Source organism: Sorex fumeus, unplaced genomic scaffold, assembly GCF_029834395.1.
Source record: "Sorex fumeus unplaced genomic scaffold, SorFum_2.1 ptg000142l, whole genome shotgun sequence".
Classification (NCBI taxonomy): domain Eukaryota; kingdom Metazoa; phylum Chordata; class Mammalia; order Eulipotyphla; family Soricidae; genus Sorex; species Sorex fumeus.
Window position 1 is genome coordinate 4,564,246 of NW_026606199.1, and position 15,144 is coordinate 4,579,389.

Genomic DNA, 15,144 nt, shown 5'->3' on the forward strand with positions numbered 1-15,144 from the left:
CTCCCACACTCCCAACGTCCCACACTCACACTCACACCCCAACAAAAACACACTTACACTCAAACCCCAACAAACACTCCCACACTCCCACAGCCCCAGTCACACACACGCACACCCAACCAACACTTGCACGCTCTCAAACCAACAATGACACGCTCTCATTCCCTCACAAACATGCTCACACCCCCACCAACACTCACATGCTCATGCCCTCACCAACATTCACAGCCCCACACTCACACGCTCACATACACACACCCTCCTACATACATATCCACACTCCGAAGCACACACATTCATACATTCACACACACACTCCCTCGCACGCCTCCCACCCCCACCGCGCAAACCAAGGGCGATTCCAAGCAGCCTCCCCGGCATCTGAAGGGCGACAGCAGGCCCGGGGGTTCCTGCGGGCAAGCACAGCTGCATGTGGGAGCCCCAGGCTGTCCCCACATCCCTGCAGGGTCCCCGAGTGCCACCGGAAGTGGCCCCGCCTAAGAACCAAGTGAAGTGGCCTGCAGTCTCCTCAGCGCCTCCCGGGCACCGTGCATTGCCCCAGGCTGTCTGGGGGGGCAGGAGGACCCACCTCGTTCCGGCCACGGCGCCATCGTTCTTGCCCAGCGGCTTGTCCAGCTCCACGCCGCACCAATCCCCCTTGGCGAAGTTCGTCTCCCCGAGGAAGCGCACCACACCGGCCTCCACGCCTCCCACCTGCCAGAGGGACGCGGGTCAGGCACTCTGGACTGCGCAAAGCGCCCCCACCCCCGCGAAGGAACATTCTGGCTTCAGAGTAGGGATTTCCGGAAGAAACCCCAAAGGTCAAGGTGCCATTTCCCCCTGCAACCCCTACAGGGTGAGCAGACGCTGCTGCTCAGTGTCCATGCAAGGCAGCGGCGTTCACGCCCACTCGCTTACACCGGTGGCCTGGCTGACCACACCCCTGGGAATCTCTGACCCAGGCCAGCCACCTGGTGTGGCGAGGGGGTCGCTGCCCCGTGGGTGTGGGAGCAGAGCCGTGGCAACCCCACCGCTGGAGAACAATTAAGCCAGAAACCAGCTAGAGGAAAATGACTGTTCTCATATCTTAGCGGAGTTTGATTTTCCAGTTCTCCTTCACTATGCCTTGGCTTGATGCTTGGCCCCCGGGACGCAGAGCAAAACAGAATCACAGCGCTGGACACCGACGGGAATGCTGACAAAAAGGGCCAGAGCACCGGGGGAAGGGCACTGGCTTTGTGTGTGGCCACCCTGGGTTCAATCTTCAGCACCCAAGATGGTCCCCCTAGCCCGCCAAGACTGATTCCTGAGTGCAAAGCCTGAGTGACCCATAAGCACTGCCAGGAGTGGCCCCAAAACCAAAAAGTCAAAACAGAAAGGGAGAGAGAGAGAGAGAGAGAGAGAGAGAGAGAGAGAGAGAGAGAGAGAGAGACCTCAACTAATAATGCCTGAGAGCGCGGTTTTCTTTTTTCGGGTCTGGGGCAGGACTGGGTTCACGTGCTCGGGGGTCACTCGCAGCACGAGGGGTAGCAGCGTCACCCAGGACTGTCTCTGTGAGTCCTGAAGTGCCATGTGCAAAGGCCCTGGCACAGCCTCCGTGGCCAGGCGTGGGCCCTGGGCACTGTGAGTGTGACAAGGAATAAAAGAACAAGAGACAGGTGGCTGGGGTGGCGGCCCTGGGCTGAGAAGAGGCTGCAAAGTTCATCGGCGAAGAATTTGGCACAGAACATGCCGTCCCTGACCCGGAAACAGCCTCCTGGAACAGCACAGCTGGAAGCCAGTCACGTCTCTCAAGACCCTGACTTCATATCCTGGAAATATCATCTGCCCAAAACTACCGCAAGCCTGTCTCCAGAACATTCTGTCAGAGCTCAGCTGGAGAGAAGGGAAGTGATCTCCCAAGGTCAGGAGAACCACCGCACATCAGCCCGGAGAAGCTCTTCACGGTTGGACTCTGAGACGACACAGGACGGACAGAGTGACCTCCCGCTCTGAGACACCATAAGACTGACTGTCCCGCTCTGCGACCCCTGCCTACTTGCGAGCACAGACGGGACTTGAGGTCAGAGCTGGGCATTTCCAGTGAGCCCACTGAGGGTCCCTGAGTCTCCAGAGAGAACCAAAGTAGCACAAGCATGGGGGCAGTCTGTCCACTGCCAGTGACAGGGAGTGCCAGGGGCAGGGGACCGCCTTCCACAGGCCTAAGGCTGGAACAGCCGTCTCAGAGCCTCCGAAGGGCTCCTCCGAGGTCAGTCACGTAAACATCGGGGCCAGCTGGTGCAGAACCTGGACTTCCTGTGCGCAGGGAAGAATGGGGCAAAGGGCAGGAGGCCCTTTGGAGAGCCGGGAGGGCGCCAGCCCTGCACGGGAGCTTCGCCTCGGTGCCCCGAGGCCAGCCCCCACTCGCCACGGCCTCCTGACCACGGCTGCGTTAGGCCGTGGAGCGCCAAGCAAACCTTCCTTGAATTAGGAAAAAGACCAAAGAAAGTGTTTGGGTTTTCTTTTTTCCCCCTTCTTCTTTCAGAAAACAGCCATTATGCTGGTTGTGGTCCCCCAAAAAAACCCTCAAAAAACTTCATTTTGAAAGGCGTGCTCGAGCTGAGGTATGGAGCGATGGAACAGCACAGCGGGCAGGGCGTTGGCCTTGCACACACCTGCCCGGATGTGGTCCCTGAGCACAGGGCCAGGACTCAGCCCTGAGCACCACCACCAATAAATGAATAACTGATCAGAGTTATTCACTGCAGAGCCAGTGGCAGTGTCCCCGCTCCCTTGTTCCAACGACACTGGTGTCCCTATGTCCGGGTGTGGACGGTTGTGAATGCAAGTTAAAAAAAAAAAGGTCGTTTTTCTTCTTTGGGTCTTTGGGTCACACCTGGCGATGCTGAGGGGTGAGTCGTGGCTCTGCATTCAGGAATCATTCCTGCGATGCTTAGGGGACCCTATGGGATACCGGGGAACCCAGTTTGCTGAGTGCAAGGCAAACGCCCTCTCTGCTGTACTACTGCTCCAGCCCCCCAAACAGTCTTTAAACCGTGAGTCTCCTCCAGCTCCAATTCCCTCCCCGTGTTACTCTTTGGCCATCCCTGAACCCTGACCGTGACCCTCCAGGACCCTCCGAGGGCCACCCTGCGCCTGCACAGCTCTCCTCTCCGGCCTCCACAGCTCTGACACCGGCCTGGCGATGGCCATCCCTGTGGTCCCCGGGAAGCCACTGGCTCCGGGCCAGCCCCCAGTCTGTCTGGTCAGAGCCGCCCGCCTCAGACGTCCCCGAGGTGACTTTTCCCGGCCGCTTCCCACGGGTTCTGAAAGCGTTATTGAGTGCTTCTGCTGGGGAGAACAGTTGTCTACAGCCAAGCACCTCTGCTTAGGGGAGCTGTGCAGAGGAATGGGCTTGGGGTGGACTGAGGATGCCATGTGCAGGGACCTGGTGACCCCCACCAGAAACTCATCTTACAAAGGGTGCCCCCTCGCCCCCACCGAAGGCCTTCCAGGAGCTGCTCAGAGAAACCCAAGAGCAGGTGCTGAGTCTGAAGATCGAGCAACCAAGACAGCAAAACATACTCTTGAGAATGTTCCGGAGACGGGTCCCTACCCGTGGCCTACCCAGGGTCCATCCCCGACACCCCAGATGGTCCCCTGAGCCCTACCAGATCCCTGAGTTCAGCACCAGGAGGAAGCCCTGAGCATGGCCAGGTGTGGCCCAAACACCAAACCACACACGTCTGGAGAGACGGCTCAGGGCTTGCGCACGGAATGGCCTGGAGCGGCTCGGGGTGAGCCCTGTGACGCCCCAAACACAAACATCACAAACCAGAGCAATGGAACCGATTTCCAACTTTGTTCATTGGTTTGTTTTTTGAGTCACAGTCAGAGTGCTCAGGGCTTACTTCTGGCTTGGTGCTCAGGGATCACTCCGGGATGTGCTTGGGGGACTGTACATGGGACCAAGACTTAAACCCCGGGTCAGAGGCATCCAAAGCACACGGCCTCCCCACGGCATGACCCCTCCACCCTGTTTTGGCTAAACTGGTAAAACTGGCAGCATCCCCGCACGCATCCATCACGCTGGAAACTGCAGGACCAGGTGTCCTGGCTGCTCGTGCTTCCACCCAAACCGCGAGTCTGGGAAAGCTGATGGACCAGACAGGCGAATGGACACCCACCCGCGACCGCTGCCCTCGGCACTCACCAGCACCCGGTCCCCGAGCTTCAGCTCCTGCTCCCCGTTCTTGAGGGAGCCAGCCTCCGAGAGGTTGGAGATGGACTCGCTGGCCGTCCTGGTCAGGTTGCTGATGTGAGGGGTGGCCGGTGCCTCCTTCGCGGAGGGCTGGGGTGCCTTCGGGGCGGCCGCAGGGGCCGGGGCGGCCGACAGGGGCGGTGTGGCCTGGGCAGCAGGCGCTGGCTGCAGGCCGTTGGTCTCATCGTCGGCCTGCCAGCTCCTGCTCAGCTTGGACGGCCGGATGAAGATGCCCTTCAGCGGCTCGCACTGGAAGTAGCGCACACCCGCCACTGAGCCGTCGTTCTTGCCGATGGGCTCGTCCAAGACGATCCCGGCCCACTGACCAGGGGCAAACTGGGTCTCCCCGAGGAACTGGATGAATCCAGGCTTGTTCCCCTTCACCCAGACTCGTTCCCCGACCTGGAAGTCGTCCACAAACTCCTCCTGCGTCTCCGAGGAGGGGGCGCTGGGGGTTTTCTCCCCAGGCACGGACTTCTCAACGGGAGCAGCCGCTGGAACAGCAGAAAGGGTCAGAAGGGTCAGAAGGGTCAGGAAGGGCCTGTCCAGGTCCAGTTAAAGTGTGGTTGGGGGTGGCCACACCCAGCAGTGCTTGGGACTACTCCCAGCCAATGCCGGGGGCTGCTTGTGGTGAAGCCTGGCCGGGCCCGCCGTGAAGGGGACGTGCCTACCTACTGCAGCATCCCAGGCCACAGTCATATTTGGGCAGCTGAGGGGAAATCTTTGGACACACCCCGTGATGCTATGGACCAAGCCAGGAGAAAGCTCCAACACAGTGTCTTATTTCTGCTGTGTCCACTGGCCCATCTTCTTTTTCTTTTAGGGGGGGAGCACTCCAGCCAGTCCGCAGGGCCTATTTCTGGCTCTGCGCTCAGGGTCACTCATGTGAGGTTGAGGCTGGAGAGTCACATGGGGTGCCGGTTGCCCTCCCCACTGTACTGTAGCTACGGCCGGCAATGAGGCCCTTTAGTCCAGGTGAGTCCACCTCCCTCAGCCTGTCCCCAAGCCCGGGCGAGGGGGCTAGCAGTTAGGAGGGAGCGTGTTGGTCGCCTCAGCTGTCACCAGTTGCCGTGACACTAAAGTCACAGAACGTGAGACTCGTGTGTGAGAGCTGTCCCCAGAGCCATGAACGTGCCTACAGCTCAGGGAGCCCTTCCCGGGCGAGGACTCGGGAGGGGGTTCCCGGGTGGAAATGAGTCTCCCCTGGCCCGGGCTGAGCGCACTTACCGGCCGAGGGCGCCTTCAGGGCCCAGCTCCCATGCTTGAGGATCTTGGTGGGGGCCTTCAGCCCGCTGGGCCTCAGCAGACTCATGGTCAGGTGGTCAGACGCTGCCGCGGCCACTACCGGGCCCTGACTGTCGAGCCCACTGTGGGGCCTTCTGAGGCGCACTCGTTCTCAGGGATAAATCTCTGAAGAGCAGAGGAGAGAGTCTGTCTCACGGGAGTGACCACAGCAGCTTCCGGAGCCCAGAGAGCTGCCAGTCTGACACTCGCCACCCCGAGTGCGACCCCCAGCCTCCCGCACAGCCCCCTGAGCCCACCAAGTGCCATTCCTGCACAAAAACTCAATCCCAAACAGACAAACAAACAACAGCAGATTCAGGGCCAGAGGGCAGAGGGGACAGGTACTTGCCCTGCGGGCAGCTGACCCTCACGCCCTCCCTGGCATCACACCCACCCCCAAACACATTCAGGAGCCAGAAATCGTCCCTGTGCACTGTGAGTGCCACTGACCACCTTCCCGTCCAGACACTGACTAGCCGGGAGGCGACTCAGCAGTGATGGCTGGTCTTGTGTGTGCATGTGTGCGTATGTATGTGTGTGAGAGGCCCGGGGTTACACACAGAAGCTAAGGCAAGCAACAGGCACACTTTTTTCTATGGGCTGAGAAGTGCCAGGGAAAAGGGCCCAGCAAGACTGCGCCAAAGGGGGGCTGGAGAGCGATAGCACAGTGGGTAGGGCGTTTGCCTTGCACGTGACCGACCCAGGTTCGATTCCCAGCATCCCATATGGTCCCCTGAGCACTGCCAGGACTGATTCCTGAGTGCAGACCCAGGAGTAAATCCTGTGCATCACCAGGTGCGACCCAAAAAGAAAAAAAATTGCGCCAAAGGGGAGCGAAGGAGGTTTTGGCGTTTCCTTCGTTCCTTGTGACGGTGCCCAAGTTTGATAACCACAAGCCAGTATTAACTGCATTTCTTAACCCACAGAACTGAGGCAGACATGTGGATGGGGGAAGCGTCGTCATGGCAATGGAACTCCGAGGAAGTCAACAATAGCTTCATGGCCACCAAAAGACCACCTGAGGGCACGGGACCCAAGGTCTGGTCAAAATTAACCCACATTAGGAGGCCCAGAGCAGGCTGGACCCCCCGAGGGAATAGGAACAAAGGCCAGGAAAGGAATTTCTAAGAGGACCTTGGACCACTCAACTCTACCCCCTTGGCAACCACCCTAGCAACGGACTCTAGGTAGCTAGAAACTCCCACCAGGGGCAGCCTGGGGAAAACCCGAGATTAGCCCCCTTGAACCAAGGGAGGGCGCTCATGTGTGCCCGAGCCCAGGGACTGCTCTTGCCTACGAGGTCGGTCATGTCACGGGCTTCTCCCCTCCTGAGGTGTGGACTTTCGGACCGAACGCAACCAGGCAACCTAACGTGTTCAGTGGCTTTCTGCGCCTCTGGAGAAGCCGCACTCTCTCTCGAGCGTGTTACTCCCTCCCTCATTTCCCCTTCCTAAAAGCCTCCAAATAAAATGTTCCTGCTTCATGCTCATCTCCTGAAATGATTTTCTGCGAGAAGGACAAAGGCCCGGGGGCCTGAGGAGGTCGAGGATCGACTCCCTTTCCCTGAAAAGGGCAACCCCTCACTCCGGCCCGAGACCCCGGGAAGGCCTAGTGGGTGTCGTGTGGCTGGTAGGGCTCGTCGCGCTCATCAGTGCCAGCGCTCCAGCCAGTCCCGGGGGAGTGACATCTTCTCCTCTGCTTCTCATCAGCCCCCCATGAGGGCCCACTGACTTCAGAGTCATTCCGTATTTAATAGAAAAGTCCGCAGGGGGCAGAGAGGCAGGACAGTGGGGAGGGCACTTGCCTTCTATCCAGTTGTCCTGGGCTCGATCTCCGTCAGCACAGGGACGTTAGCCGGCCAGGGTGACCCCTGGGCACAGCCAGGTATGGCCACCCCACCCCACCCCACCCCCACCCCCAAAAAAATATATATATATATAACTACTAAAAAAACTTAAACGAACTACAGATTAAAAACTATCATACACTAAAGAACTGTTAGAGAAAAAAGCCACCCGCACGCGGGCAAAAAGCCCAGAGACTCAGATTCACCTGTGTCACACTGCACTCGCAGCTTAAAGAACTGAGCTCTGCCAAACAGGCTCGTGCCAGTCTCCTACAGAGACTGAAAATGGCACTTGGAGTCTAGAATGTTCCAAGGTAGAATGAGAATTCCGCAAGGAGGAGGGCATCATGGGCCCTTCTTAAAGGGGCAGGCGCCACCCTTCATGATGCCAGGGTCCGGCTGAGGCTCCGGAGGGCTGCCCTGCAGATGCCAGCACTAGCTGGCCAATGTGCCTCTGGTCCCTGCGGGGCCCAGTTCTGGACTCCTGGGCCCTGAGAAAGTGGTTTCAGAAAACGTTTGACAAATGTTTGGCAGTTACAGATCTCCAACTGAGGTCATTCGGCGTCCCCCGAGTATGACCTGGACCCAGTGACTGTGCCCAGGGCCCTCCTCAGGAGCTGGGCCATAAAATCTATGGGCGGGCGGGGGCGGGGGCGGAGGGGCAGAGCGACAGGGCAGAGGCCCTGAGCCCGACCCTGATAGCCCTGCTCTCTGTGACCCCAGTGCTGTGAGCAACAACTGCCGCACCGTGGCCAGGGAGTGGCCCAGCCCACTAAGGCCTGAGAGCTGTACAGAGGAGTCTGGCCTGGCCTGCTCGGATGGGAGCACAAGCTGAATGAGTGCGGGTCCCCTCGAGGATGAGTGAGCAGGAACGGGGGAGTGGTGGGGAGGTGGGGAGGGTGGAGTGACCTAACCTGGGGGCTCAGGTCGGGACACTTGGACGGGACACCTGGCCGTGCTCAGGACCGACTTTGATCCAGTCATCGGGGCTCATGCTGGCAGGACCTGGGGGGGGGGTGACGTACAGGGTGGGGTGGGGTCAGCCGCAGGCAAGGCAGGCTCCTTGGCCCTGGGCTACCTTTCCGGTCAAGGATACCTATTTTCTTTCTTTCCTTTTGTTTTTTGGGACACCCGGCAGTGCTCAGGGTTACTCCTGGGTCTGCTCTCGGGAATCACTCCTGGCGGTGCTCAGGGGGACTTATGGGGTGAGCCATGCACCAGGCAAGCGCCAAGTCTTGATGCCAAGGTGCCCACGAAACACAGTGTGCAACAAGGGACTCTACAGAGAACGTCAGGGCCAGCAAACGCTACGAGGAAGTCAATCAATTCTGAAAAAAACACAAAAAGATGCAAAAGGAGGGGCTGAAGTGAGAGCACAGTGGGGAGGGGTTTGCCTTGCTCACGGCTGACCAAGATTCGATCACCAGTCCTGAGCACTGCCAGGAGTAATTCCTGAGCATCCCTGAGTGTGACCCAAAAAGCCAAAAAAAAGAAAAAAACAGCGCGAAAGAAAATGTGTTTGAGCCTCACTGTCTCCCTGAGACTTGAGCACTCAGTGCCGTGTGTGAGCCCAGTAGAGTCTCCGGCCTAAACATGCCCCGACCCCCTCACCCCCATGCTCCTGTGTTTGGACCGTGACCCTAAATCCTGTGATGGGACCACATGTGTCCATGACAAAGACGCTAGCAGGCTCACGCCCCAGAACGTCCCTGCTTCACACAGGCGTGGCACACGGGTCCTGGCCTGCTAGTGGCCGGCAGTGATTTGGCAGGAAGCAGAGGTGTGAGCCTGAACGTGGGTCAAGTACGTTCCTTCAGCCTGGAGGGGAGGAATGTCCGAGAGGGGGTTTTGAGCACTGCCTCACAAGCATGAGGTCCTGAGTCCAAGTCCCAGGGGTCACATGTGCACCTGGCACAAAGCCGGCACAAACCAGGCAGCTCTGCTGTCCCAGCACCACGCAGGAAGGGGGGTGACCCCAGGGGGAGGGCCACCGAGAGAGGAGGGGGACACCACAGAAAGGAGGAGGGAACACAGGGCAGGAGTTGAGGGCTGCAGGGCCGGGAGCACCGGGCAGAGAGCAGCCCTGGGGAGCAGGAGGCCAGGAGGGCGCACCTTGTCACTGGCCACTCGAGGCCGTGTGCAGACCCACGAGGCTGACAGGGCGCCAGCGACGGGGCAACCCCAGCAAGGATTTTTCTTTAAGTTTTGGGCCACGGGGCCAGAACTCTAGTACAGCGGGGAGGGCGTTTGCCTTGCACACAACTGACCTGGGTTCAATCCCGGCATCCCATAGGGACCCCAGAGCACCTCCAGGAGTAAGTCCTGAGTGCAGAGCCAGGAGTGACCCCGGAACATGTCCAGGTGTGACCCAAAATCAAAACAACAGCAGAGCAAGCGGAAGGGCCCGGAAGCTCTGAGCCACGGAAACGCCGAGGTTGGTTGGTGCCCACTCGCCTCCACCCCCTGCCAGGCCAGGCCGGCCTGGGATCAAGGTGCCCGAGCGTCTCCAGACAGGATCTGCCTCAGCGGCTCGGTGCGTTATCTCAGCCTATCACCCAACTCGACTGGGATTGACTCTGGTTATCTCCTTGACTGGTTATCTTGGGCATCTCAGGGGCCAGCCGCCAATCTCCGTCCTCCCACCTGGCCAGGGCGGGATCAGGTGTCAGCAGCTGGGCCCTGAACACCCCACCTGCCCGTCCAAACGCAAAGCAAGCACAAAGCCAGGCTCGCCCCCAACTCGTAGGACACGACCAAGCTAGGGGCCCCGGAGAGCACTGGGCCCGAGGAAGGGTCCCAGAGATCCCCAAATTTCCCTTGCTCGACGGCCCGGCCCAGCAATCTGCATCAACCACTGGGCCCGAGCTCTCTGCTTTCCTTCTGCTTGCTCAGCGAGACGCAGCACCTCACACCTGTGTTTGGAGGGGAGGAACACCAAACTTTTTTTTTTGGCTTTTTGGGTCACACCTGGCGATGCACAAGGGTTATTCCTGGCTCTGCACTCACAGGGGTTACTCCTGGCTCTGCACTCAGGAGACCATATGGATGCTGGGACTCAAACCCGGGATGGCCACGTGAAAGACACACGCCCTACCCACTGTGTATCTCTCCAGCCCCGGAACTCCAAACTTTATATAGAAAACAACGTATTTCACAATGCCTTTTCAGCCATTCTGATTGTTGGGGGGTAAATTCTAAACAATCATGGTGCATCTTTTGTTGAAATAATGAATGCAATCAATGTAGAGGATAGTTAAGGAGAAATCATCTGCCTCACAGGCATTGGGTGGGTGGGAGCTGGGGTATATTGGGGTTCTTGGTGGTGAAAAATGAGCACTGGTGAAGGGTGAAGGGAAAGGTGTTTGATCATTGCATGACCGAGACTTAAATCTGAAAGCTTTGTAACTTTTCCCACGGTGATTCAATAAATAAATAGAAGAAGAAAAAATAAATAAATAAATAAAATTATGAAAAACAAAAAAAAAGTAAGGTGGAGTTCAAGCCCAATTCAATCAGCTAATCAGTGGCTGAATAAATAGCAGTACTCCTACATTAAAAACAAACAAACAAACAAACAAACGAAAAACACTGTACTTGTGAGGCGAGTGCATCAGCAGCCTGATGGCACCTTCAGACTCCAGATACCCAAAATTGCTGCTGTGCCTTTGGCCAGACCCCAAAAACTTGGGCAAAGTTTACCAAAAAAGTAAATGGCCAAAAGTTAGGTATGTGGGAAACACACCCACAAGCCACCTCCGGCTCAGCTATATCCTTGGAGGCATGGCCTCTCTGGTTCCTGATTGAACTGCTTAACGGCCATGATCCCAGAGACTCAGAAACACATCGCGAAACCCAGTGGCTTTTGGCAGAAAGGCGTCTGGTCCCTGTAGTGCTGGGCCCATGGTTTCATGCCTTGGCCTGTTCCCCCTGGCGGCCAGGTGGCCGCCATCCTCCAGAGGTCACTGGACAGTCAGGCTTGGGCCCTCAGTGACAAAACTTGTTGGGCCTCACAGGATGGGGGTGGAGCCAGTCCTGTCCTCCCCGTCCCAACGAGACCCCAAGTCATCGTCCATGAACAGCCTCTCTGACTCCTGATCAAGCTGCTTAATGACCAGGATGCCAGAGACTCAGGAGCAAATCTCGGAACCCAGCAGGTTTGGGCAGAAATCCCTCCAGATTGAAGTGTTCAAATTTGGAATTTCAAAATCACGTGGCCACTACTGCAGCCACACAACATCATAGGTTATTCATAACCAGCAATAGAAAACAAACTGTCTACTGTTGCCTTTTCAGCAGATCTGAGTGTTGGGGTAAAATCTCAAACAATAATTGTGGGTCTGGTGTCAAAATATCGAATGTGATCAAAGTCGAGAGAAAATAATTTGGAAATCATCTGCCCCACACGTAGGGGGAGGGTGTGGGATGGGGATATACTGGGGTTGTTGGTGGTGGAGAATGGGCACTGGTGAAGGTACGGTTGTTTCATTGTATGACCGAGATTTAGACCCGAAAGCTTTGTAACTGCTCTCATGGTGACTCAATAAATAAAATCATAAAAAATGAAAAAAAAGTAAGGTGGAGTTCATGCACAATTCAATCAGCTAATCAGTGGCTGGATAAATAGCAGTACTCCTAAATAAAAAAAAAAAGAGAGAGAGAGAAATCCAGAAAAACACAGCAAATCTGTACCCCAAGCGCACTCCTCCCCAAACGATCCATTTTCCCCCACCCGAGATAAAGCCGACATGCTATGGGTCACATCCTCCTGCCACTGGCCCCCAAAACGCGACGCTCCCTCCTCCCACCCCGGGGACTGATGGCACAAACTCCATCTTTGTGTCACGCCGTACGTGAGACATTTGTCACTAGAACCTGATGACTCACTTCAGAACCTCAACAGAAGCCACAAAGATGGGGAGCACTGCTCGGGGAGCACCATACAGGGGCTGCTCAGACCTTCTCTGCCTCTGTCCCCCGCCTGCTCTGGGGACGATGCGTAGACAAGTGGCCAGGGGTTGAGAACAGAGGAACCAAGCCTGGAGGAAGTGGGTGCTTGTGTTTTGTTTTCTCTGGAGGCCTCTAACTACGGCTCCTCTTAAGAGACAAAGAAGGCCGCAAATAGGCAAACACTCTGAACTCGGTTAGCACCCAACTCTGATTTAACGCCAAGATCTGCTCTAAACGAACCTTGAAAGGGTAAGCTAAATATCTCTCAGGGAAGCAAATAACCTTAGGGGATTATCTACTCTGGTACTAAAAATGGGGGAAAAAAAGTCTGTTTTGGATTTCTTGAAAATGTCAGTTTGACTCAAAGCTGGGGTTTCCGAAGGCAGTTCTATTTCATCCCGCAGCACAAATGCTTCCTCCCTGCTAGAGCTTTGGCTCACGTCTGTCCAGCGTCTTCTGGACAGGGAAACACCAGCCCTGGGAGGTGTGGCGTGATGGGACACTGGCACACAGGAAGCACCTCAATTTGGGTCATTTTCCCCCCTTAGGACTCCAAGGACCCCTTACCCCTCGGGCAGCGCCGCACGGCATTCTATCAGGAAGTTACATAAAAATCAGTCTTCCGTTCGAAACAAAATTTCAGGAGCTGTAGACACAGTTCAAGACAATATACAGCCTGAAGGCACAGGACATATGCAAACGGCATCTATTCACTGTCATCAGCGAGCCCCGTCACCCGTCTCATGCTGGCATTCAACTTCAAAATATCCAGATAGAGGAAATTTTTATGTGTCGGGGGGAAAATCAGAGTTAGCAAGAGCTCGAAGAGAAGAGCAAGCCGGCAAACAGGACTAAGAGAAGGTGAGCGGAGGTGAGGCCGGTCTCTGGCCTAACCCGGGTCCCAGCCCCAGCTGCCCTGCAGAACCCACCAGGGGACACCCCACATGCCTCGGAAAACTCACGGACACCCCACATGCCATGGAATCCCTCCAACGCTCACAGCTGCTCAGGTCTGACTCACACCCGCCCTTCCATGCAAAAGAGCTGAAGGAACAAGGATCCCCAGGTCGAAGCTTCTAGTGTCGGGGCTGGAACGATAGTACAGCGGGGAGGGCATTTGCCTTGCATGCAGCCAACCTGGGTTCAAATCCCGGCATCCCATATGGTCCCCTGAGCACCGCCAGGAGTAAATCCTGACTGCACAGCCAGGAGTAACCCCCGTGCCTCTCCGGGTGAAAAAATTAACAATAAAAAGATAACACCGTGGAGGTGTGCAGACTGGGGGCGGGGTGCAGAGGGAGACCTCCCAGAGAGCCTGGCCCAGAGTGAGCATAACATCCCCAAAGACCCCGGAGGATGGCTCCGCCAGGTCTGGGGTGCAGCCTCACACTTGAGTCTAGGCCACCCTGGTCAGGATGTCCAAAGAGTCCTCAGAAAAGAACCGGAAACTCTGCATTGGAGCAGACCACAGAGGATGATGCAGGGGAAGGAAAGCATTAGGGGGCCTCTGTCGAACTGCTCAGGGGCCCAGGTGACTGTTCAGAGCGGGAACTGTGTCTGCCTGCGGACAGCTAAGCCGGCTCCTGCCCGGCCCTGCCCAGCCCCGAGCACCCAAACAAAACATTCATGTTTAAAAACGGCGTATTACTACAGAGACACCTCTAACAACTCCCACCCGGCGAGGCTCAAGGGATAGGCTCTGCACTCAGGAATTATTCTGGTGGTGCTTTGGGGACCATATGGGATGCCGGGGATTGAACCTGGGTCAGCTGCGTGCAAGGCAAATGCCCTCCCAATGTATATTGCTCCAGCCCTTGTAATTCCTCTTTAAAAGCCCCTAGGGTCATATCTGGTGGTGTGTGGGTCCCTCCTGTCCTGAACTCGGGGCTCCCCAGGTGATGCTGGGGCTCTAGCCCTCTAAGCTATATCCCCACCACCCATAATTCTGTATTTTTTTAATACGGAATTATGGGTGGATGTGGGGGGATGTGGGGCCCTTGGTTCTGACCTGTGTCGGGTCTGCCTGTTGGGATGGCCCCACCCCGCCCGCACAGGGCCAGGAGCGACCCTGGGTGTGACCGAGACGGCCCCTACCCTCAGCTGGGGTGACCAAGCCGCTTCCTCAAAGCTTATGCACTGCTGACTGGGAACAGAAGGAGCAGAGAGGCCTCTCCCAGACCCGCAGTGACTCGTATGGAAGGTGAACCCCGAGTCCTGTCACCACACAGGGCCGGGCAGGCCCCTGTCCTGTCACCACACATGGCATGCAAGCCCTTTCCTGCTCCAAGACTGGGGTGGGGAGAGACCATCGGGGGAGCCCAGGAAAGTTCTGGATTCCACAGGCCGAAGCCCAGGGACGTGAGCAAACCCATGGGGAGCTGGGTGACAGCAGCCCAGAAACCAAGCGAGCCCCAGGTTCTTTCTCTTAAGGTGCTGCTGAGACCAACATGCTGAGGGGAAAGGGGGCCTGGAAATCTGGTGATGCACCTGCGTTCTCGAAAGGTCGTGTCTTGAGACCAGCAGCAGTACCACAAATCAACTCACATGCCCAAGAACTCAGGGAAATGTGATCGCGTCTCAAACACACCTGCACAAGCTTCCAACGAACGGCAGAGGGCGCAGAGGGCGCAGACAGGCACCGGGAGCGCTGGGGCCGTGCACAGGTTCAAGCTGACTCCCGGGCTTGGCACTGGGGGTCACACCAGTCGGGGCTTGGAGGACCATATGGGGTGCCAGGGAACGAACCCGGGTCGGCCAGGGGCAAGGCAAGTGCCCTACCCACCTTACTATCTCTCTGGCCCTGGTATGCCGTTTTTAGAGGACATTA